The sequence below is a fragment of the Mustela lutreola genome, chromosome X (genome assembly GCF_030435805.1).
Source record: "Mustela lutreola isolate mMusLut2 chromosome X, mMusLut2.pri, whole genome shotgun sequence".
Lineage (NCBI taxonomy): Eukaryota > Metazoa > Chordata > Mammalia > Carnivora > Mustelidae > Mustela > Mustela lutreola.
This window is the reverse complement of record NC_081308.1, coordinates 56179406-56202172: the sequence shown is the minus strand read 5'-3', so window position 1 is coordinate 56202172 and position 22767 is coordinate 56179406. Positions and strand designations below refer to the sequence as shown.

At 34.8% G+C, this 22767-nt stretch overlaps 1 protein-coding gene across 1 annotated transcript in view; it reads right to left on the bottom strand.

Moving 5' to 3' along the window:
- Positions 1-22767, bottom strand: part of LOC131822047 (conserved oligomeric Golgi complex subunit 2-like) — a 502532-nt gene that overhangs the window by 280924 nt on the left and 198841 nt on the right. The gene's annotated exons all lie outside the window — the stretch shown is intronic.

Below are 22767 nucleotides of genomic sequence, written 5' to 3'. Positions count from 1 at the left end.
ATGCTAATAACCCTTCTCTGTTTCACAGTCTAGCTTTTAAGGGCAAAGGCCATGTGGTCAGGCCTGGCCACGCACAGGTGACCAATGAGATTTTAACACACACAGGAAACTCCACAGTGACGCTAGGTGACCAATTGAGGTACAATTTACCCTAGTATAGACATTTGACCCAGCCTATTACACCTTGATTAGGATTGGTGCCAAAAAGTTTCCCAAAGGGCGGAGGAGTGGGGCATACTCCTTAGTATCTGGGGAGACAGTATGCACCCCCCCCTGCCCCCGCTGATTGATGTCTCCACCTGGCCTGACCCACCCTTGTATATGGGCTTTGTTACCTGGAGCTGATTTCCAGGACTTGTTTTTAAGTGAATCCCCTGGGGGAAGGGGAGCAAGGAGAGTTTAAGGGTTAAACAACGTTTTTGTTTAACCTCAATGAAAGCCTCTTGCTAAAATATAAAAATATAAAATAGGTCCTTACTTTACAACAACTCAGTAGGGAAAGTCCCAGTGTGGTGATAAAAGAAGTGATGTAACTTGCATTGCACATTTTATTTTTAAAACGTGTAAGTCGTTTTAAAAAAAAAAAAACAAAAAAAAAAAAAAAAAAAAAAAAAACAAACGTGTAAGTCGTATTTTTCCCTGCCATGGCATCATACTTTATCTTCACCTCTGTCTACTACTTTAAAACTAGTTAAACAAACTCAACAATTTTTTAAAATATTTTATTTATTTATTTGAGAGCAAAAGCCAGAGAGAGAGAGAGAGCGCATGAACAATATGAGGCTCGATCCCAGGACTCTTGAGATCATGATCTGAGCCAAAGGCAGACTCTTAACTGACTGAGCAAATGAGACTCCCACAAACTCAACAATTTTATAAAATTTTTATTTGTTGGGGTGCCTGGCTGGATCAGTCAGTAAAACATGTAACTCTTGACCTTGGGGTTGTACGTTTGAAATCCACCTTGGGTGTAGAGGTTGTTTAAAAATAAAATCTTTAAAAAATTTTTTTTCATTTTTTTATTTAAGCCATTGTATGGCAGTGTTGATCACTATATTGTACACCTGAAACTAATATTAACCTTATTTTAACTAACTGGAATTTAAATAAAAACTTTAAAAATAAAATAAAAATAATAATAATAAAAATAAAAAAGAGGAAAAATTATTTGGCAGGCAATTTTCTTAATTGCATTATTATTTATTATTATCATAGTGTGTGTGTGTTGGTGGGAAGTGGCTGGTATTACAGTGAGTTCCATATCTGTGTTACACTGAGGTCCATGTCTGTAGTCAGTCTTTTTTTTTTTCTTTTAATTTATTTTCAGTGATCCCAAATTCATTGTTTATGCACCACACCCAGTGCTTCATGCAATAAATTCCCTCCTTAATACCCACCACTGGGCTCACCTAACCACCTGCCACCCTCCTCTTCAAAACACTCAGTTTGTTTCTCAGAGTCCACAGTCTCTCATGGTTTGTCTCTCCCTCCAATTTCCCCCAGCACACTTCTCTCCATCTCCCAGTGTCCTCCACGTTATTCCTTATGTATTGAGTCTTATAAAAACTTTTATTTCTTTCCCTATTCTGCTTTGCATATGCTTACCTTAGATGTTAAAATGTTGTAAACTTCTCCTGCCTGGTCCATTTTCTCTCTCTGCTCTCATGATTTCTCATGCTCTCCCTGCCAACCCCACATGCCTTACAATATCTGGATATGACTAATTTCTTCCTGAGCTACTTTATTCTACTCTGCCATATGGTTGCCCTTCCCTCTTCTGTACCATAACTTCTATCCCCTGCATTTGTACTTTAACAATACCTAATTCTTTTCATTACATCTGTATCTTTGTGTTCAATACTCAGTAGTGCAATTGCTGGGTCATAGGCTAGCTCTATTTTACTGAAAAGAAGGGCCATATGCACCCCAGTGTTCATAGCAGCAATGTCCACAATAGCCATTCTGTTGAAAGAGCCAAGATCCCCTTCAACAAACAAACGGATAAAGAAGATGTGATCTATGCATACAATGGAATATCACTCAGCCATCAGAAAGGATGAATACCCAACTTTTGCATCAACATGGGACTGGAGGAGATTATGCTAAGTGAAATAATTCAAGCAGAGAAAGTCAATCATCATATGGTTTCACTTATTTGTGGAACCTAAGGAATAGCATGGAGGACATTAGGAGAAGGAAAGGAAAAATGAAGTGGGGGAATTGGAGGCGGAAATGAAACGCAAAAAACTATGGACTCCAAGAAAGAAACTGAGGGTTTTAAAGATGAGAAGGGTGTGGGGATGGGTGAGCCTGGTGAGGGGTATTAAGGAGGGCACATATTGCATGGGGCACTGGGTGTTTTATACAAACAATGAATCATGGAACACTACTTCAAAAACTAATGATGTATTGTATGGTAACTAACATAACATAATTAAAAAAAAAAAAGGAGGGGGACAATACCTAACACTCAATCTTTGCTAGTTTCTTGTTTACCTCCTTTTAAGAGTAAGCTCATTAGTGGTTTTTTGTTTGTTTGTTTGTTTTGTCTCAACTAAAAGAAGAAAAATAATACACATTATTTTGAAAACATTTTGAACAGTGTACAAACCTTAGTCAAGTCCACAATGTCTCATCCCTTCTTCCTCTTAACATGGATAAGTTGAAAAACCCTTGATCTGGGAAAAGATCATTCTACTGCTGCCTTGTGTAAGAATTTGGCTTTAGCTTAGATTATCCTTTCTTTCCTTTTCTGAAAATAAGTTGAAAATATTAATAGCCTCAGTTTCTTCTTCCAAAATATGACTGCTTCTTTACCAAGTGCAAAAGCAACCCATTTTGACCATAGTAAACAGCTTGGACCTACTTTTTTGGCTCACTGTTTTAGTGAGACAAGTGGAGTGAAGATGACACACCATTTCCAAATGTATTAATAATTGGTAGACCATACTTCTAAATTGAAGTTTTGTTGTCATTAAACTACCATCAGACTCGCTATAATTACAGAGGTAAATTCTTTATATTTACTATATTTGAAATTATCATATAATACCAAAATAAAATTATGATTATGTGAAGAGTCTGGAATATTAAGAAGATGACTTTGAAGTTATTGCTTATCTAAATGAAATTTCCCATTTTATAATCTTGTATAAGCTTCTGTTGTCATTTCCTATTTAAAATCTATTAGAAGGCACTCTTATTTTCCCTTAAGTGGGAAGTCAAATGTGGAACAAATTCATCCCAAAGGAACTGATTCTATATTCCACTGAAGACCAGGTGGCTTCCATGTGGCATTTTGAATCTTGCATATTGTTCATCTCCTACAACAGATGGGGGTATGTTCTTTAGTAAACTAATTCAACTCAAGTAGAGACATTGTCTTCAAGGGATAACATCATAGAGACTAGAATCAGAATCATACTTTTGAGAAAGTTGGGCCCAGGTTTTTTTTGTTTTGTTTTGTTTTAAGATTTTATTTATTTATTTGACAGACAGAGACCACAAGTAGGCAGAGAGAGAGGGGGAAGCAGGCTCCCTGCTGAACAGAGAGCCTGATGTGGAGCTCGATCCCAGGACCCTGAGATCATGGCCTGAGCCGAAGGCAGAGGCTTAACCCACTGAGCCACCCAGGCGCCTCTGGGCCCAGGTTTTGATGGCTTCTTTCCTCAATCTTATAAAACCTATTTGAACTCTACTGGATGCCAGAACTGCTTAAAAATATTTGGTCCCTTGTAATTTTATCCTTCCAGTATTCAATGCACCTGATCCATGTAATATCCTATAGTATTTTTGTCAAATGAAGACTCTCAAAGTGTGTTTGTTGGGAGACACTTCTCAATTGTTTGCTTACATTTCTGCATTCATTATTTGTTCTAGACCATCCTTTGAAGATGGTTGTATTGAATAGACTTGGAAGACAGAAATAGTATCTTTTTTGTTAACTTAATCTGTTGTGTTTTCACATATTATCTGCCTCTGTTTTGATTCTTCTTGTGGGACTGAGGCTCAGAACTGATATATAACTCCCACCCCTACACAGACACACAAACACACACACAAATACTGTTAATATTCTGGCTACCTCTATTGCTGTGAATAATAAACTATATTATTTCTGAACCATGAGTCTGTGTCTTCTATCAACACCCAAGAAACCATGGCAGACTCATACACCAGCTTTCAAATAAGGGAAAATAATCTCAGATGCTTTATATTTTTTGATAGTGTTACCTACTTCTGAACATATGACTGAACACATATAAAGCTGGAGCCATGACCATTTAGAGCTTCTTCTGTGGAAGAACTATGCATTCACTAGTAAACAAAAGTAGTTTCATGTTTTGTTTTGTTTTCCTCCTGGACACCATTTCCTCTCTCACACTGTTGCTCAGATTGAATGGAGTCTAAGATCCTTTGAGGAAATTTTGTTTAATGACTCAAAATAAAATAAGAAGAGTCTAAAGTGCTAAAAATAATTCTAGATAAAAGGTATAAGATCATGCCAGAAAGGATAGTAATTTTATCTAACAACTGCCTGTTCACCCCTTTATTTGTTCAATAACTAATCTCCAAATTCCTGACTAAATCCCTTTTGTAAGCCAGAATGTGAGCTAAAAACTAGGTATTTTGAAAAAGTTTTCATTTGAAATCCAGTTAGTTAACATATACAGTTGTATTAGTTTCATATGTACAATATAACATATAACACTCAGTGCTCATCATGACAAGTGCCCTAATTAACCCCCATCATTTATTTAATCCATCACTCCTTTCAGATCCCCTCAAGTAACCATCAGTTTGTTCTCCATAATAAAATGTCTGTCTCTTGCTTTGTTTCTCTTTCTTTTTTTTTAAAGATTTTATTTATTTATTTGACGGAGAGAGATCACAAGTAGACAGAGAGGCAGGCAGAGAGAGAGGGAAGCAGGCTCCCTGCTGAGCAGAGAGCCTGATGCGGGCCTCGATCCCAGGACCCTGAGATCATGACCTGAGCCGAAGGCAGCGGCTTAACCCACTGAGGCACCCAGGCACCCTTTGTTTCTCTTTCTATGTCTTATTATTTTCCCCTTTGCTTGTTTGTTTTGTTTCTTTTATTCCATATATGAGTAAAGGTATTTGTCTTTCTCTGACTGACTTATTTCACTTTTAGCATTATACTGTCTAGTTCCATCCATGTTATTGCAAATGGCAAGATTTCAGTCTTTTTTTATGGCCGAATAATATTCCATTGTATATACATACCACTTATTCTTTATTCATTCATCAATTGATGGATACTTGGGCTCTTTCCATATCTCAGCTTTATAAATAATGGTGCTATAAACATGGGGTGCTGGTATCCCCTTGAATAAGTTTTCTTATATTCATTGGGTAAATACACACCAATAGGATTGTTGGATCACAAAGGACTTCTATTTTTAAATTTTATGGAAATTCCATACTGTTTTCCAGTGTGGCTGTATCAGTTTGCATTAACACCAACAGTTCACAATTTTTACTTTCTCTTTTTTTTTCTTTTTTTTTTTTTTAGGATTTTATTCATTTGACAGAGAGAGATCACAAGTAGAGAGAGAGAGAGAGGAGGGAGCAGGCTCCCCGCCTGGCAGAGAGCCCAATGTGGGACTTGATCCCAGGACCCTGAGATCATGACCTGAGCTGAAGGCAGAGGCTTAACCCACTGAGCCACCCAGGCAGCCCCCACAAGTGTTACTTTTTCACATCCTCTCCAACACCTTTTGTTTCTTGTAGTGTTGATTTTAGCCATTCTGACAGGTGTGAGGTGGTATCTCTTTCTAGTTTTGCTTTGCAATTTCCTGATGATACATGATGATGGACATCTTTTCATGTATCTACTGAACATTTGAATGTGTTCTTTGGGGAAACACTTGTTCATGTCTTCCATCCATGTTTTTATTGGATTATTTGTTTTTGGATGTTGACTAAAAACTGGATATTAAGTAACAAACAAGACAGGTTTCCTTGAGCTTAAATTTTATTTGCAAGAGTATAATTAACAGGAAAAAATATGCATATGTGTATGTACAAGTGTGTTTATGTATACATCTATCTATCTATCCTCTATCCCCTATCTTCTAATTGTGGTAAATCCTGTCAGGTGGGGAATGGGATAGTCTGAAGAAATATGCTGCTGGATATGTTGGGTAAGCAAATTTAATTGCACTCAAATGCATTGGATATAAGTGAATCACTCAAATGAATTATTTAATATTATATAGAAACAAATTAAAATTTTATATAGTTGAAAATAATAGGTAGTTAAAATAATTTTTTTGTTTGTTGTTTTTGTGTCTTTTTTTTCTTTATATATACTATGATGTGAATGTTTGTGTCTCCCGAAATCATATTATGAAATCTAACTCTGGAAGTGATAGTATTAAAACATAGGGACCTTTGGGAGGTGATTAGGTCATAAGTGGGATTACAGTCCTTTTAAAGGAGACCCCAGAGAGTTCTATTGATCATTCATCGTGTAAGTTTATAGTGAGAAGATAGCCATCTGTGAGGAAGTGGGCTCTTCCTGGATCTGCCCATTCCTTAATCTTGAACTTCTCAGTTCTAGAACTGTGAGAAATAGATTCCTGTTCTTTATAAGCTATTCAGTCTATATCATGTCTGTTATAGCAGCCTGCATGCAGAAGGACAATATGACCTAAAATGAGAGCAATAAATATAAAGTTTCAGTAAAGTCAGCTGGTACAATGTTTTTTTACTTAGAGAAGACATGCTGCTTCATGTTAAACCTTGATATTGTATATGTTTCTTGAAGGGCCACTTCTTACTCCTTTGTATGTTTTCCACAAAGTCCAGGATGATGCCTTACATAAAGATAATATTTTATAAATACTGTTGAAAATATATACTTCTCTGAAATCTTACTTTGCTTACAGATTACTTGGATCCACTTTGCCTTGTGTAGAATATTTGAAATATATTAAGAACAGAATGTCTCTCTAAATAACATTTAGAATCATCATTAGTTTATGACTCCTGACTCATTTGTTTATGAAGTGATACTTACTGCAAGAACACTAAAGTTTGTAATATAATTTTTTTTTTTTTTTTTTTTTTTTTTAAAGATTTTATTTATTTATTTGACAGAGAGAAACCACAAGTACATTGAGAGGCAGGCAGAGAGAGAGAGAAGGAAGCAGGCTCCTCGCTGAGCAGAGAGCCCGATGCGGGACTCGATCCCAGGACCCTGAGATCATGACCTGAGCCGAAGGCAGCGGCTTAACCCACTGAGCCACCCAGGCGCCCCTGTAATATAATTTTTTAATTCATCACCAAGCTAGTTTATTATAACTTATGAAAAGATAATTTCTCATGTTGGTTTAATTCTGCTCTTACGTTATGGTCATGACATTTTCATTAAAATAAAGTAGAAAATAAAAGTAAATAAATAAAAATAATAAATAAAAAAAATAAAAGTAAAACTCTTGTGAAATGTTAAATTTTTCTTACTTATTTTGTTTTGCTTTTCCTCTACCATGCTGGAAAAGCTGTATTTTGCAGAGAGATACAATTTTTTAGTTGCTAGGTTTGTTACTTTTGCTAAAGTTTTCAAAATATAAGAAGTTGAATAGTCATGGGTTGTTTACTAAACTCCTTATCTACACATATAAAAATAAAACAATGATGGTGACCTGGGTATTTCTAAAATTGTATTCTGTTTTTCCATATTATGTTTTACAATGTAATTAATAAAGATTCTGCATATATTAACACCCATCCCCTTCTATCTCATCTGTATGTCCATTACAGAGCATGTATGATTTCTATTCATTGCTATGTTGTGGTGAAGAGATTGTCTGAAGTAGTCCTATATTTATGCAGGTAGATCTTAAGCTACAGTGCTCTTGTTTATTTGCTTGTTCGTGATCAGTATGTCTGAAAGATGGTAACTATTGCATCAGGTATGATGATCAAAAAATATTATTGGTGCCTGATACACTGTGATGAAATAGGTAAGTCGATTCATAATTTGTTAATTAAATTAGAAAAGAAATTCCTTTGGATTTGTCCTTTATTAAGAGTTTTTTTTTTTTAAACGAATTCCTTGGGATGGTTTTTGTGTAATATATATCACATGCCTCAACCTTTAAACTTGAATGTAGAAAAGAGTTATCAGATGAGGCTAGAAAATATTGTTATGAAATATTTTTGTTCTGTTATATTATGTTAACTTAGGAAATAATGGTAGTTATTTTTATTAGCATTTCCTACTTTCCACATGCCCTTACAGATGAGATATCATGTTTTTCCTACTCTTTTTATCGTGGTTGTTATATTCTTCATGATCAATAACAATCAATGAAAATTCATAACATTAATTTTCTTTGGGAAAGTGATATTTTAGCAAGAATCCATGACCAAAAATTTTAGCTGTTGTTCATACCTACTGGTGAGACTATCAATGTTCCCGAAATTTCAAGAAATAGAACTTATTAATTGGGTTGGTTAATGTTTATTGTCTCTGAACTTAGAGGTGCATAATCCAATTTAAAATTTATTTTGAATTGAAAACAAGATCTTACTGAAGTTTAGTCATCCCACTTTATATCAGGCCTCCAGTACATTCTAATTTATTTATAGAAAATATCATAAACATGAATGTCACTTTTCCTATTGCATTTATACTGAAACTGCAGTGACTCAAAGATGTCAGATCTGAAAAGCACTACCTTTCTATAATTTCTGTTTCCTAGGAGGAATGAATATACCATTTTAGCACATTATCCAACAGTATTCAAAACCACCATGAATTTTAAAACATAGTTATTACACCCTAAAAATCAAGTATGAAAATGTATAAACAACCAAGTCTCTATCTGTAAATGAAATACTCCCACACAGACTGGTTTTAAAACTTTCTAACTTAAGGAATTTGATAGCACAGACTCAGGGTAGTAGTTTCAGTGCCTACAGTATACTTTCATGGAGAGAGTAATGTAGGCTCTGAGTCACTTTCTGCCTAGAGATGACCTAATAGTGGTTCTGGCATTGTTTGTTTGTTTGTTTTTGAAAATACTTTCCTGGGCGTTATTCAGAAAATGCAGAGTTTGGCAATCTATATAAATTAAGGATGATCTTTTTGAATGTTTGTCTTTCACTACATCAAATTAACATAATTGGACAGAAATTTCACTAAATTAAGCATTGTTAGGAAACATGTAAATTGGAGCTGCTCAAATTAGTTGCTCTTTGAACTATGTGCTGTTGGTTCAGGATTAGATAAGGAGTTTGAAGGAAAACCTAAATCATTGCTTCCTTTTTTGAGAGAGTCTTAGCATATTTTCTTAAAATTAGCTGAAATAAACAATGTGTTTAGTCGCAAAGTGATTTGCATTTTTGCACAAACTCCCTATCTCCTTGAGAGTTATAACAAATATTTCATGAAACATCATTGATCTTTACTTTGTTACACTGCTGTAAAGCACATTCAGAGTTGCCAGTTAAAAGTGTTAGTGTTGAGATGAAATGTCGTGCCTTTTACTTCACTTCCATGCAAATGAACACAGTAATTTATTAAGACACAATGAAGAAAAAAAATTGACAATGAGTTCCAGATTTTAAAAATCATTTGCCATTCAGTCCAAATTGTGAGTTTGATCGGTTACCAAACACTTTATAATGCACCCCCGGTAATTTTACAGAGATTATTTTTTTCTTACCAATTCTTGATTATTCTGTCCAGCAATGCAGAGAAAGCTAACTAATTTAAAATAAACTTCCGTTAATTTTGATTGCTATGAACTTAAAATTGATTAATTTCCATATACAGAGTTTAAAATGTTCACAATTTATATTAAATATATATTCTTTATATACCTTGGAAAAATGATACTGAAAATTGAAATTAAAATGATGTTGTATATAGCTGCAAGAAGCCACCTGTCCCATTTCATCTTACTATATAAGTTGTGTCAGGTAATTTATAAAATCCCTACTGCATAACAAATCTATTTTTTGTTGGAATGGGTAGTAATGTTTCTTCTTCTTCTTTTTTTTTTTTTGTAATGTTTCTTCTTATTTCTAAATAAGTGTTGGTCTATGAGTGCATCTGCAACTGTATTTTTCCTAAGTGGCTTCATGGTCTTGAACTGAAGAAGCTCAGAACATTAAACATCAAAATAATATATTTTGACATAATTACACATCAAGGAAATGCAATTAAAATGACATTGAGATATCACTACACACTTATAAGAATGGCTAAAATAAAATATAATGACAAGACCAAAAGAAAAAAATATACCATTTGATGATACACAATGGTAAGTTGTACCATAACTTAACCATCTCAGACTAGTGTAGTGTTAAATTTGGTTTTCTAAGCAATGTTTTGGGTCACTTACCACTTTTCAAGGATAAAAAGTGCTATCATTTTACTTAAAACTGTGAAATTTGGTCAGATTTAAATTTCAATTTATGTTAAAACATTCTGTAAACTGTGTTAAACTTTGACATTTGTTCCCTCTGTTCAGTGAATAACACTATATCATATTCTGAAAAATACCCTAATTTTCATCTTGAAAAATATCCCTTTTTCCTCTTTTGGTAATTATTAATATGAATGAATAGTAGAATTTGATATGGTTCCATATGACCATAAATACTTTATTGTATATTATCAAATTTAATAATGAATATAATATACTTCTTTGGACAATTTTTAAAGACCAGTCTACTCTTAAAAAAAAAAATGGAGACTCACTTCTTTAGTTCACACAAATTTCATTTTATTATATATAACCTCAGATAAAGTTCAGCAAATCATAATTTATTAAAATTATGTCTACTTAAAAATCTCATAGAAGAGTAAAACCATCTAAAATAAAAATAAACACACACAACACACACATCACCCATGTATTGGCAAATCAGAATTGCTGTAACAATACATTAGGCATTCCACAGTTAAGGGCTATCAAAATTTCCATCAGTGACAAAAAGATCTGTATCCAAATGAACTTATTTTCCAGAATCCAAGAAAAAGTCTTCTAGGGTTTATTTAAAGATAAATATTTGAACAAATACTTCTTAAATTTAGGAAATTCAGAACATAAGGATTAAAGAATATTTGCAGTGCAGACTATATACAATCCTTCCTTCAAAATATGCCTTTGAGTACATAATTCTGTTTTCTCTATCTAAATTGAGCTGTCCTCCAAGGAAGTTTTCTAAAATGTGTGTCTCTGTGTGATAAATGTTCTAAGACCTAACATGCTTCATTGTATTTTTACTGTGCTCTCAAATTTAATCAATAATTTGGCTTGATGTATAATATCTAGTTTCAAATATCTTTTCCATCTATACAAACACCCAGCTGTTTCCTTTATATGCTATTACTCTTGAGAATTCTGCTGTCAGTATTATTCTTGTACATTTAGGTGATCTTTTCTTCTCTTGGGCATCATTTATGCTCTTCTCTGTTTTTGATATTCTTAAAACCCACCATAATATATATGAGTGGTTTTTTGTGTGTGTGGTTTTTGTTTTGTATCTGATTTCTCATGGTTGGCATTCTTTTAAGTCTGGTATCTTTCATCTTTCTTTAATTCTCCAAAATTTATCTCAGTACTTATTTAAATATTTATTTTTTTTTCTCTTCTGCTGCATTTGGGCAGAAGTCATTAATTTGTTTGTTTGTTTGTTTGTTTTTCCCAACTCATTTATTCATTTTACAGCTATATTCATCTTAGTCTCCATTTATTGTATTCTTTATTTCAACAATTTTCACTTAATTTATATTCACAGTATAGTATCTTTCTTTTCTTTGTATATGTATATCATTATTATATCATATACTTTTAAGCTATTTTTTAAAAGTACAGTCATTCTTTTTTTTAAGATTTTATTTATTTATTTATTTGACAGAGAGAGATCACAAGTAGACGGAGAGGCAGGCAGAGAGAGAGAGAGAGAGAGAAAGAGAGAGAGAGAGAAGCAGACTCCCTGCTGAGCAGAGAGCCTGATGCAGGACTTGATCCCAGGACCCTGAGATCATGACCTGAGCTGAAGGCAGTGGCTTAATCCACTGAGCCACCTAGGCGCCCCTAAGCTATTTTTTTTAATTCCTGTTCCAATAACACTTGGATTGCCATATCAAGTTAACCACATCATCTTTTTTAGGTAAGTGTTTGTACTTTTTATATGCATAGTTATTTTGGTCTATGAGTTCAGCTCCTCTTAGGATCATCAAATCTCTGTAAAGTTTGGGTATGCTAGGATTTTCTAAGCAACAATAAAATACATTGAAACCTGGTAGCTTAATTATAATAATGTTTTCTTTCTCAATCATTCACAATAGCATTACATTCAGATAGCTTCCTTCTATTTTGCAGCTATAGTGTTTGGAAAAACTTGAATTGTGATATCACTGTGATAATGTGAATTAGTCAAGGTTTTTCAGAGAATCGGGAAGAGAAAAAAAGGAAGATATTCTCCAGGGCCAACTCTAGAAGTGACTATTTAAACATCTGTCCATTGGGGAGGGTATGTGTTTTGGTGAGTGCTGTGAGGTGTGTAGACCTGGTGATTCACAGACCTGTACCCCTGGGGATAAAAATATATGTTTATAAAAAATAAAAAATTATATTAAAAAAATTTAAAAAAAAATAAAATAAACATCTGTCCAAATCCAATTGAACAAAACTCAGCAATGCCATCTCCAATGAAATACAAAGAAGATTATATATAGTTCTGGGCACACACATCTCATTTGACCCAATGATGTGCATCAATGAAAGACTGAAGGCCAATCACCACTCCATGGGAGAATTTAAAAATAAATTTACTAATGAGGCCAAGAATTCAGAATCACAAATACTTCAGAACTAATAATAACTGCCTTCACTTGATGTTATTCTATAAGGTAAATCCTACGATCAAGTTTCAATTTTAAATTCTTACAATTTTAAATTCTTAAATCCTTATGAAGAAGCATCATTTGGAGGGAGCAGTTTTCATAATTTATCATCGATCAGCCTTTTTTAAAAGATTTTATTTATTTATTGGACACAGAGAGAGAGAGAGAGAGAGAGAGAGAGATCATAAGTAAGCAGAGAGGCAGGCAAGCGCGGAGGGAAGCAGGCTTCCTTTTGAGCAGAGCCCAATGTGGGGCTGGATCCCAGGACCCTGAGACCATGACTTGAGATGAAGGCAGAGGCTTAACCCATTACCCACATGATGAGAGAGCCACTCAGGTGCCCCTCATCCATCAGCCTTAATTGTTTGGAGGAAAATGTGTGGAGGAATAATGCCTTAGGGAGCCAATCACTCTAAAGAATTTTCAAGTCTTTACCCCTTCAAGGTTTTTGCATAGTTCTGATAGCCTCTAAACATCCAGCTGATTTCTACAGTGACAGGCCTGTTAAAACCTGTCCTCAAACCAGGAATAGAGCTTGAAACATACCAGTCAAGAGCAACTTTGAGTCTTTTAAGGAATTTATCATCATTTCTTTGTTTTTGGTTAATATCTGAAATAGTTCTATATTACACTTGCATAATTTCTCCAGAGCTGACTTTGAAGGAGGCATTCAGTTCCAGCTAGTTCCATATTTTGGCAAGAACTATAATTCTATATAAAAAAAACATATTTTAGGGCGCCTGGGTGGCTCAGTGGGTTAAAATCTCTGCCTTCAGCTCAGATCATGATTCCAGGTTCCTTGGATTGAGTCCCACAATGGGCTCTCTTCTCAGCAGGGAGCCTGCTTCCATTCCTCTCTCTCTGCCTGCCTTTCTGCCTACCTGTGATCTCTGTCAAATAAATAAATAAAATTTTAAAAAAACATATTTTATACCCGTTATTCATGTTTATTAACTAAGATATCACAATACAAATAATACAAACAGTTGCTCTTTATTAATACCTTCAACAAAGATAAAAAAAAATATGTCATATTTTCTCCAAAAATTTTATATCATCTGATAGGTCAGATATATATAAAATTACATTTAAAGTTTTAAAAATATCAGCAAATATTTTCATTTAAGTGCAAATTTGAAAAATATCTACCTTTCCAAACACGACTTTTTATCCTATTTTTTTTAATTTTGTCGACAACTGATAAAATGTTTAGAGAAACTATAAATGTTAGATCGAAAAAATGATTAATAGATGTAGGTTCAAATTATTATTTCCATTAAAAATGATTTAGTCTTTGATGAACATCTGTTTGGTAATATGTTGTATCCAGATATAGTAAATTAATGACATATATAAAATTATAGGGAAATGACACCTTCTGTTCCATTATGAGTAGAGCTTTTAAAATACTATTTGTCACAACCTGTCATCTTGTCATTATGTAGCATTATGTAGCATTTAAAAAATATATACTCTTAACTTCGAAGTCTTTTAGAAATCTAAAATATGACTTTCTATGGTTTGTGTTTCCATATTCCTTTATTGCCAGTTTGAACAAATCCACATGCTTTGATTCAAAGGTAATAAATTCCTCTTATTTGGAAAAGTGATGTTTATTTTTGTTCTCTCACCCTTAACAGGTGGTTTCATTTTAGCACACTTCAGAGTTATAATTTCATGCTTATTAAAAACATTTATTATGATCTACACAGATGAATGAAACTTTTATTTTATTAAATTATTTTCCAAAAAATCTGTTATTTTTAAAAATGTATTTCCTTTGAAGGGTTATTTTAGAGTGTTCAGAGAGGATCTAGGAGTGTGGCATTATGCAATTTTTAAGTAGGTATGAAATGGTTATTTATATGATTGTTTCTTTAAGGCTTATGTATATTGTCCATTATATGCTATAAAATATTTTGAAAGTAAATTTAAGGTATGTTTTACATAGTTTACTTTTTGGAAAAAATTATTGAAATGACTTATGAAATTCAGTACACTCTCAACATTAATTTATTCTGAAATTTACCAATTGTCTATTGAACCTATTATATGGCAGATATTACTTCAGACTACACTGGTAAATGAAATACTTGGCTTTGTAGAACTTTTATTTTAATGGGTGAGACAATTAAAAGCTATAAACCTTAATAAAAATTGCATAGTGCATTCAAAAATGATGAGTACAATGGGGAAAAAGAAAAATTAGATCAGGGTGAGAAAAATCAAGGTTGCTAGGCAGGGGATGGGGAGTTAAAAATTTTAATAGGAAGATCAGGGTAGTTACAATGAAGCTGACAATTGAACAAAGGTATGGAAAGGTGATGAATTTGCCCAGAACTATCAGCAATAAGGTCACTCCAGACAAAGGAATTGGCTACCTTGAAGGCCATAAGGTTGGATCATGCCTGGCATATCTGAGGAATAGCAAGGAGACCACAGTGAGTGACTGAAGAGTAGCAGGGACAGAGGTTAAATGAGTGGCTAGATCATGTAAAAGCTTAGAAGTCATTGTAAAACTCTGGCTTTTATATTTGGAAACTTACTGTGTGATAGATTTTCTGCTAATAACTGAGAGTTCAAATGTCCATAAAATTTCAAGGATTCTTATTCTAGTAAGACAGAATAAAGTAAAAGAGCTCATATTTTCACATGGTGGAACAAATGCTCGGAGATCCAAGTGTAGGAAGCTATGGGAGCACAGATGAAGGCACTAAAATCACACCAATATATTTGATGACTGTGACTATATATAAATTTGTATTTTCTAGATTTTTTATAGTCATGGAATCACACAGTATATACTATTCATTGCCTGACTTTTCTTTTCTCAGCATCATTACTTTGAGAATCTCCAATTGTAAATAGTTCATTTTGATGTTGAATAGTAATCTCTTTAATGAATATATCATAATTTGTCTTTGCTCTATTGATGGACATTGATGAACATTTCCACTGTTTTCAATTCTTAAAAATAAAGCTGCTATGAAATTCATATACAAGTCCTTGTATGAACATAGGGTTTGTTTCTCTTGGTTAAATGACTAGAAGTAAAATGGTTATTTGTGTAACTGCAACATATTTTGCATTTAAAAAAATTTTTCAAACTATTTTCCAAAGTGGTTGTATCATGATATATGACAACAACAGTTTAGATTTTTTTGTTGCTTCTCAATCTAGCTCAGACGAAGTACAATTAGCCTTTATAATTTTAGCCATTCTAATAGATATGTAAGCATGTCTCATTATGATTTTAATTTGTATTTCTTTAATGTCTAAATGTTGACAAATTTGTCATGTGCTTATAAGCCATCCATATACTTTTGGTGACATGTCTCTTCAATTATCTTCTTCACATGTAAAATTGGATACTCTGTTTGGTTAATTAGTAAGGTTTTTAAATTTTTATTCATTTTTTAATAATCTGAGTAGATGTCCATTATCAGATATATAATTTGCAAATCCCTTCTCCATCTTTACGGTTTCTCAATGGAGCTTTGATAGCTGTGTCTTTCAAGAAATATGCTACTTCTTTCCTGGTACATGGAGGTATGACTAGAACATTATCAATGTTGACCTTTGCAAAGAAAATCATGGCTTAAGATATATGTAGTCTGTGGTTGTTGGGAGTGTTCTGTAATATCAAGCATATCTAGTTAGTTGATAATTTTGTTCAAGTCTTACATATCTTACCAATTTGATGACCATTTGTCTATAAAATCTTAAAATAAAGGTGTTGAAAGTTTTTTCCATTTCTCTTCTAAGGTAGGAGTTATGATTTTTGTTCTTAGTTTTTCCCTATATATCCCCAAATCTGTTATTAAGTATTAAAAGTCAAGAATTATTATACACCCCGATGAATTCATCCTTTTACTCTTCTGTAATTTTGACTTGATCTTTATGTCTGACAATGAAATTTGCTTTAAAATCACTTTTCATTATCTTGATATAACCACCAAAGTTACAGTGTGATTAGTGTTAATATAGCATATTTTTTTCTTTTACTTTTTAAAGCACTTCTATATTTAATCCTGACAAAGAAACAAAACAGCTTTTTAACTCTGGAAGCAACTTTCTAAATTATCTTTTTTTTTTTAAATGAAGCAGTAGCAATTTTTGTTAAGGGACCTAAACTGAAAGTAGGTTTAGAACTTTATTTATTTATTTATTTAGTAAAAGATTTTATTTTGTTTATTTGACAGCAAGAGAGAGAGAGAGAGAGAGAGGAAGCTCACAAGCAGGGGGAATCACATGCAAAGGGAGAGGAAGAAGCAAGCTCCTTGGGGTGCAAGTAGTCCCATGCAGGGCTGGATCCCTGTACACTGGGATCATGACCTCAGCCAAAGGCAAACATCTGCTTAAACAACTGAGTCATCCAGGCGCCCCTAGAAAATTTAAAAAAAAAAAAAAGACCTTTTAAAAACATTTTCTTTCTTTCTTTTTTTAAAAAATATTTTATTTATTTGACAGACAGAGAGAAAGGAAAAGGAACTATAAGCAGGGCAGAGGGAAAGGGAGAAGCAGGTTTCCCACTGAGCAGAGAGCCTAATGTGGGGCTCCATCCCAGGACCCTGGGATCGTGACCTGAAAAGAAGGGACACTTATGGAGGAAGCCACCCAGACACCTCTTTTCTTTGTTTTTAATATAGGGCAACGGATGCTTCCCAGCCACGAGGAGCATATTACCTATTGATTAAATCTTTGATAACAACCTATTTAAAAAGGTGTGTAAATATATACTTACTCAGATTCATACACTTTGTGTTTTCTTCATAGTTTGGGGCTGGACCCCATGGTCACAACACTGCTTCCAGTCTTTGCCTTCCCATCTTTTGATACCAGGTACTTGGTCAGCAAAGGAAATTAGTATCGAAATTAATAAGCCCTTGGCACCATATCTCTGGAGCAGGGGTTGCTCTTAGCCAAGGCCCAGAGCAGTTGACCTCCCCTCGCTAGTGCTATAGCCCCAAGGACTAGGATCCTGCCACCAGAACTCAGTCTTACATGTTTTGCTAAGCAGACAAAACGAAAACAGGAGAGCTCCAACAGCTTTCACTGGCATGCCTCATCCCCACTCCCTCAACGTCCAGGCAGTACCAGATGACAGGGAGGGGCCTTGGTCCAACATATGGGAGGGAAGGAAGTAGCCACGAGCAAGTACCTGCCTCTCTGTTCCTTTCTTTCATGAGCAGGTTGTAAGGAGGAGGAAGAGGAAAGGGAAGAGAGGTGAAATTCAAGGGGTTAAGGCCTCAGGTAGGCAGCTGGCTCCTGCCAGTAGGAAAGGGACAAAGGAGAAGGCAATGAGTCTTGCATGGAGGGTGTGGGGTAAGGGTTACAGCTTATGATGGAATCTGGACAGGAGTAATAGGGATACTAGTCATTTGAGTCGACCATTGGCAAGCTGGGCTGGGTGTCAGGGCAGATAGGCCTCCCTGGACAACCGCTCATGAGAGAAGGTGGAATTCTTCCCTGAGGATCTGGTGGAGCTTTGGTTGTTGGGAAAGCATAGACAGTATTGTTCCAGGGCCAAGGACAGGTCCGGGTACTCCTGGTTGGAGGTCAAGGCCACAGGATGATCCAGGTCTTCTACCAGCAGCTTGAAGGTACCACATGCCAGCCACCCCTCATTATTGTGTATAACTCTTTGGTGCAGTTATTGGCTTATCCATCAAATGACTCCTTCAGCAGCTTGAAAACCACCTCCACAGGTACTCCAGGATATGGGAGGCTTCCAGAGTGAAGATTTCGCACAGGATCACCCCAAAAGAACAGAAGTCACTCTGGTGGATGTAGATCTGGTCAAACATGGCCTTAGGGACCATCCACTTCACAGGCAGTCCACTTTTGGTTGTCTTTTTATAGTAATTGATGTGGTGATATCTCTGGCAAGGCTGAAGTCTGAGATCTTCATCATGTTGTCCTTTGTCACCAGCACTTCCCTGGTGGCCAGGTCTTGGTGTATGCACTTCTTGGAGGCAAGGTACTCCATGCCTCAGGCTACCTGATAGGCACAGGATACCAGGTCCTTGGAGGAGAGTTGCTCTGCTGCATTGTGGCTGATATTGTAACAGTACTCCAGGTCAGGAGGCCTCTGGGTCTGCAGGTACTCCTGTATGTTGTCTTTGGAGGCATACTCCATGATAGTGTACAAAGGACCATCCTGTGTGCAGGACCCAGCAGGTTGATGGTGTCCTTGTGCTTTCCAATCAATTTCATCATCTCCATTTCTGAGATTAGGTTTGGCAGGTCTTTCTCTGTTGCATCTGACTTCAACATCTTCACAGACACTTTAGTCAAATGGTTGGATTTGTCCTTGTCCAGCCCAATGGCCTCCTCCAACACCACCTGCCCAAAGTAGGCCTGTCTTAGGGGTCTGCCTAAACTGCCTACAACCAGCCTGTCTAAAGGCAGTTATGAACTCTAGATTATCCTCAAAATCATTAAACCACAAGCTAAAAATTCTCTTCACTAGGTCTCTGTCACAGGTCTAATTTTCCTATCTTTCATCATTTATCTTTTTCCTAATTCTTATTTTCAGTATAGTTTATTTTGCTTCCAGGTGTTTCCCCTGTTTTCTGTATGCTGTTTCATAGGGAAGAATTATCCTGTCATAAAATTATTTCTTGAGAATTCATTACATCTCTCAGTTAAAATGGGTTCTTTTATGGTATTGATTCATTTGAGTTTTCTCAAAATGGGAAGAATTTTCAAAATGGTGTTTTCCTCAAGGTTCAGAGTATGTCTTAGCCTCATCTTTAATCTTTTTGAAATTCACTTTTCAAATTCTTGTCCCTCTTTTTATGTTTTTAAATTAAAATGTTTTATTTTTACTATTTTTTTTTTATTTGAGTATAGTTGATATTCAGTGTTACATTGGTTTCAGGTTTTCAATATCTCCATACATTATTCTATGATCACTACAAATATAGCCACCATCTGTCACCATATAACACTATTATAATATCTTTGACTATATTTTCTACACTGTCCCATATCTCTTTTTAAAATCTCTGATTTTTATGTTTTCTGTTATTCCAATTTTCGACCATCATTTTACTTGGTTCCTTTAATAAAATATGCCTGATTACACACTCTTCGCTGAAAACGATAGCATTGGATTTATAGTAGTCTTTTCTTCTTCTTCTTCTTCTTCTTCTTCTTCTTCTTCTTCTTCTTCTTCTTTTTAAATTAACATATAATGTGTTATTAGCCCCAAGGGTACAGGTCTGTGAATCGCCAGGTTTACACACTTCACAGCACTCACCACAGCACATACCCTCCTCAATGTTCATAACCCCACCACCCTCTCCCTACCCTCCTCACCACCCCGGCTACTCTCAATTTGTTTTATGAGATTAAGAGTCTCATGGTTTGTCTCCTCCTGATCCCATCTTGTTTCATTTACTCTTTTCCTGTCCCCCAAACCCCCCACATTGCACCTCCATTTCTTCATATCAAAGAGATCATATGATAGTGTCTTTCTCTGATTGACTTATGTTGCTAAGCATAATACCCTCTAGTTCCATCCATGTCATCGCAAATGGCAAGATTTCATTTCTTTTGATGGCTGCCTAGTATTCCATTGTACATATATATACCATTCATTTGTTGATGGACATCTAGGTTCTTTCCATAGTTTGGCTATTGTGGACATTGCTGCTATAAACATTCGGTGCACGTGCCCCTTTGGATCATATAGTAGTCTTCTTTACCTCTATCAGAACCCCAGGAAGCTTTATTTATTTATTTACTTACATAAACACATGATCCAACACAATGTTTTTTGATGTTCAAATGTACTGCTTAACACTATGTTAAGTGTTACCGCTTAACACTATGCTTACTGTTCTCTTTCACTGTCTGACTAAATCCTCATCATCACTATGCCATTTAATCAGAAAGAACATTTGAACTCAGAGCTCTCTCCATATCAGAGAATGAAGACTCCATCCTTCTGTTTGTGCAGGTTAAATAAATGTTGATAATGTCTGTCCTGCACATACCCCATCCTGTTCACCCGAATATTCACCATCAAAATATACACAAAATAAAAACCATACCTCACCACTTCTATAACCACACAGCATGCTAAAATCACCATCATATGTTCCTGAATTATTGACTTGATTGATAACCCCACTTCCACACATACTGCACTCCTTTCTCCCTGCAAATTTATTTTGGTACAGCAACTTAACCTAATAATCAAGTCAGATGATTTTATTCTGCTGTTGAAAATCTTTTGGTATCTTCCCCTTTCATAGTAAATAAAAACTGAAGGCATTTCACTGTACTAGAAGGTCATACATCAATACTTTCTTCCTCTCTCCACCACTATGAACTCCTCATTGGCCTCCTTGCTTTTCCTCAAAAGTAACAGACAAGCTGTTCACACAAAGTCTATATACTTACTTGCTCTGCCTAGATCAATCTTTTCCTTTAATATTTGTATAACACCCTCCTTCACTTCCTGGGTCTTTGTGCAAAGAACATCTCATAAATGAGATATAACCTCCCAACACAAAATAAAATTAACTTTCATCCAAGCATTCTCCAATGGCTTTTACTTTCCTGTATTTCTTTGTAACACTTATCACCATCAACCATCAATCATTATTCTATTACTGGTTTATTTTCTTATTTGAGACAGAGAGAGAGAGAATTGGGAGGGGGCGCAGAGGAAGAAGAAAACACCCCACTGCCTAGAAAGCCTCCTGGGGAGTTACATACCAGGACCCTGAGATCATGACCCAAGCCAAAGGCAGTCACTCAATGGACTGAGCTACCGAGGTACCCCTCTATTATTGGTTTATTTCACTATTATATTTCAAAAGAATGTAAGCTCTTTGTGGTCAGGTATTTTATATGTTTTATTAATTGAAGTATTCTCAGAAAGGTAGCTGGCAGATTGTAAGGGCTCACTAAACTGTATTTTGTTGTTATTATTGGGCTCCTTTATGGGCTTTACCTCTTACACTAGAAGTCTATCCTTCAGATGTAAGCAAAAAGAATAGAGCCCTGCTGCCTGTTCAAATGAGTAAAAAGCCTGTATTAAGTGGATATTTTAAAAGCTAAATGAATGGCTTAATAGTTGTATATAGGGGGAAAGGGAACATATTTCCCACAGTTTAGAAGTGAAGTTCTTTTATAGAATTCTTGTACAAGCCTACACTATTGTACGATAATGGGCAGTTGTACATTACAATTATACAAACACTTTGGTAATTTATATCCTTTTTTTTGTAATTCATGACTGGATCATTTAATTCCTTAGGAGCATTATAGCATTTCAACTTTTCATGTTCAATAAACTTATTGGGGTTGCTACCTTTTTATTCAAATGGAGAAATAGTCATGATTTAATCTAAATAAAGTGTTATTGACTGTGTTGTTTCTAGGAATGAGTCACACACGCTAGTTTAAAAGTTTTGTTAAATTCCCAAGTCTGTCACTGATAAAAGCCTTTTGTAGATTAGTAACTTGATACAAAACAGAAAAGTTATGTAACACTCAATTGTTATACTATCTATGTTTCCATCTTGCATTGTAATAACACCCATCTTAACTCTATTTAAGACAAATCATTGCCAGTTGGCTTTCTGGCATTGATTGCATGATATGAAATCTAGTATAACTAAGTTTTTGGTTTTAGTAGCATAGAAATCAATTTAGAAAAATATATGTATTTGAATATAAGATAAAGTTTTAAATTATTTGGCAATTGTAAACTAAACTTTTTTTTGTAAATTTTTATTTTCTAAAATCTCATTGAGCTCTTTTGCAATAAGAAACAAGTTACAAAAAATTAAGATTTATTTACCCCAATTCAAAATTATTAGGAATATAATCATAGAGGTTGAAGTATTTAAAATATT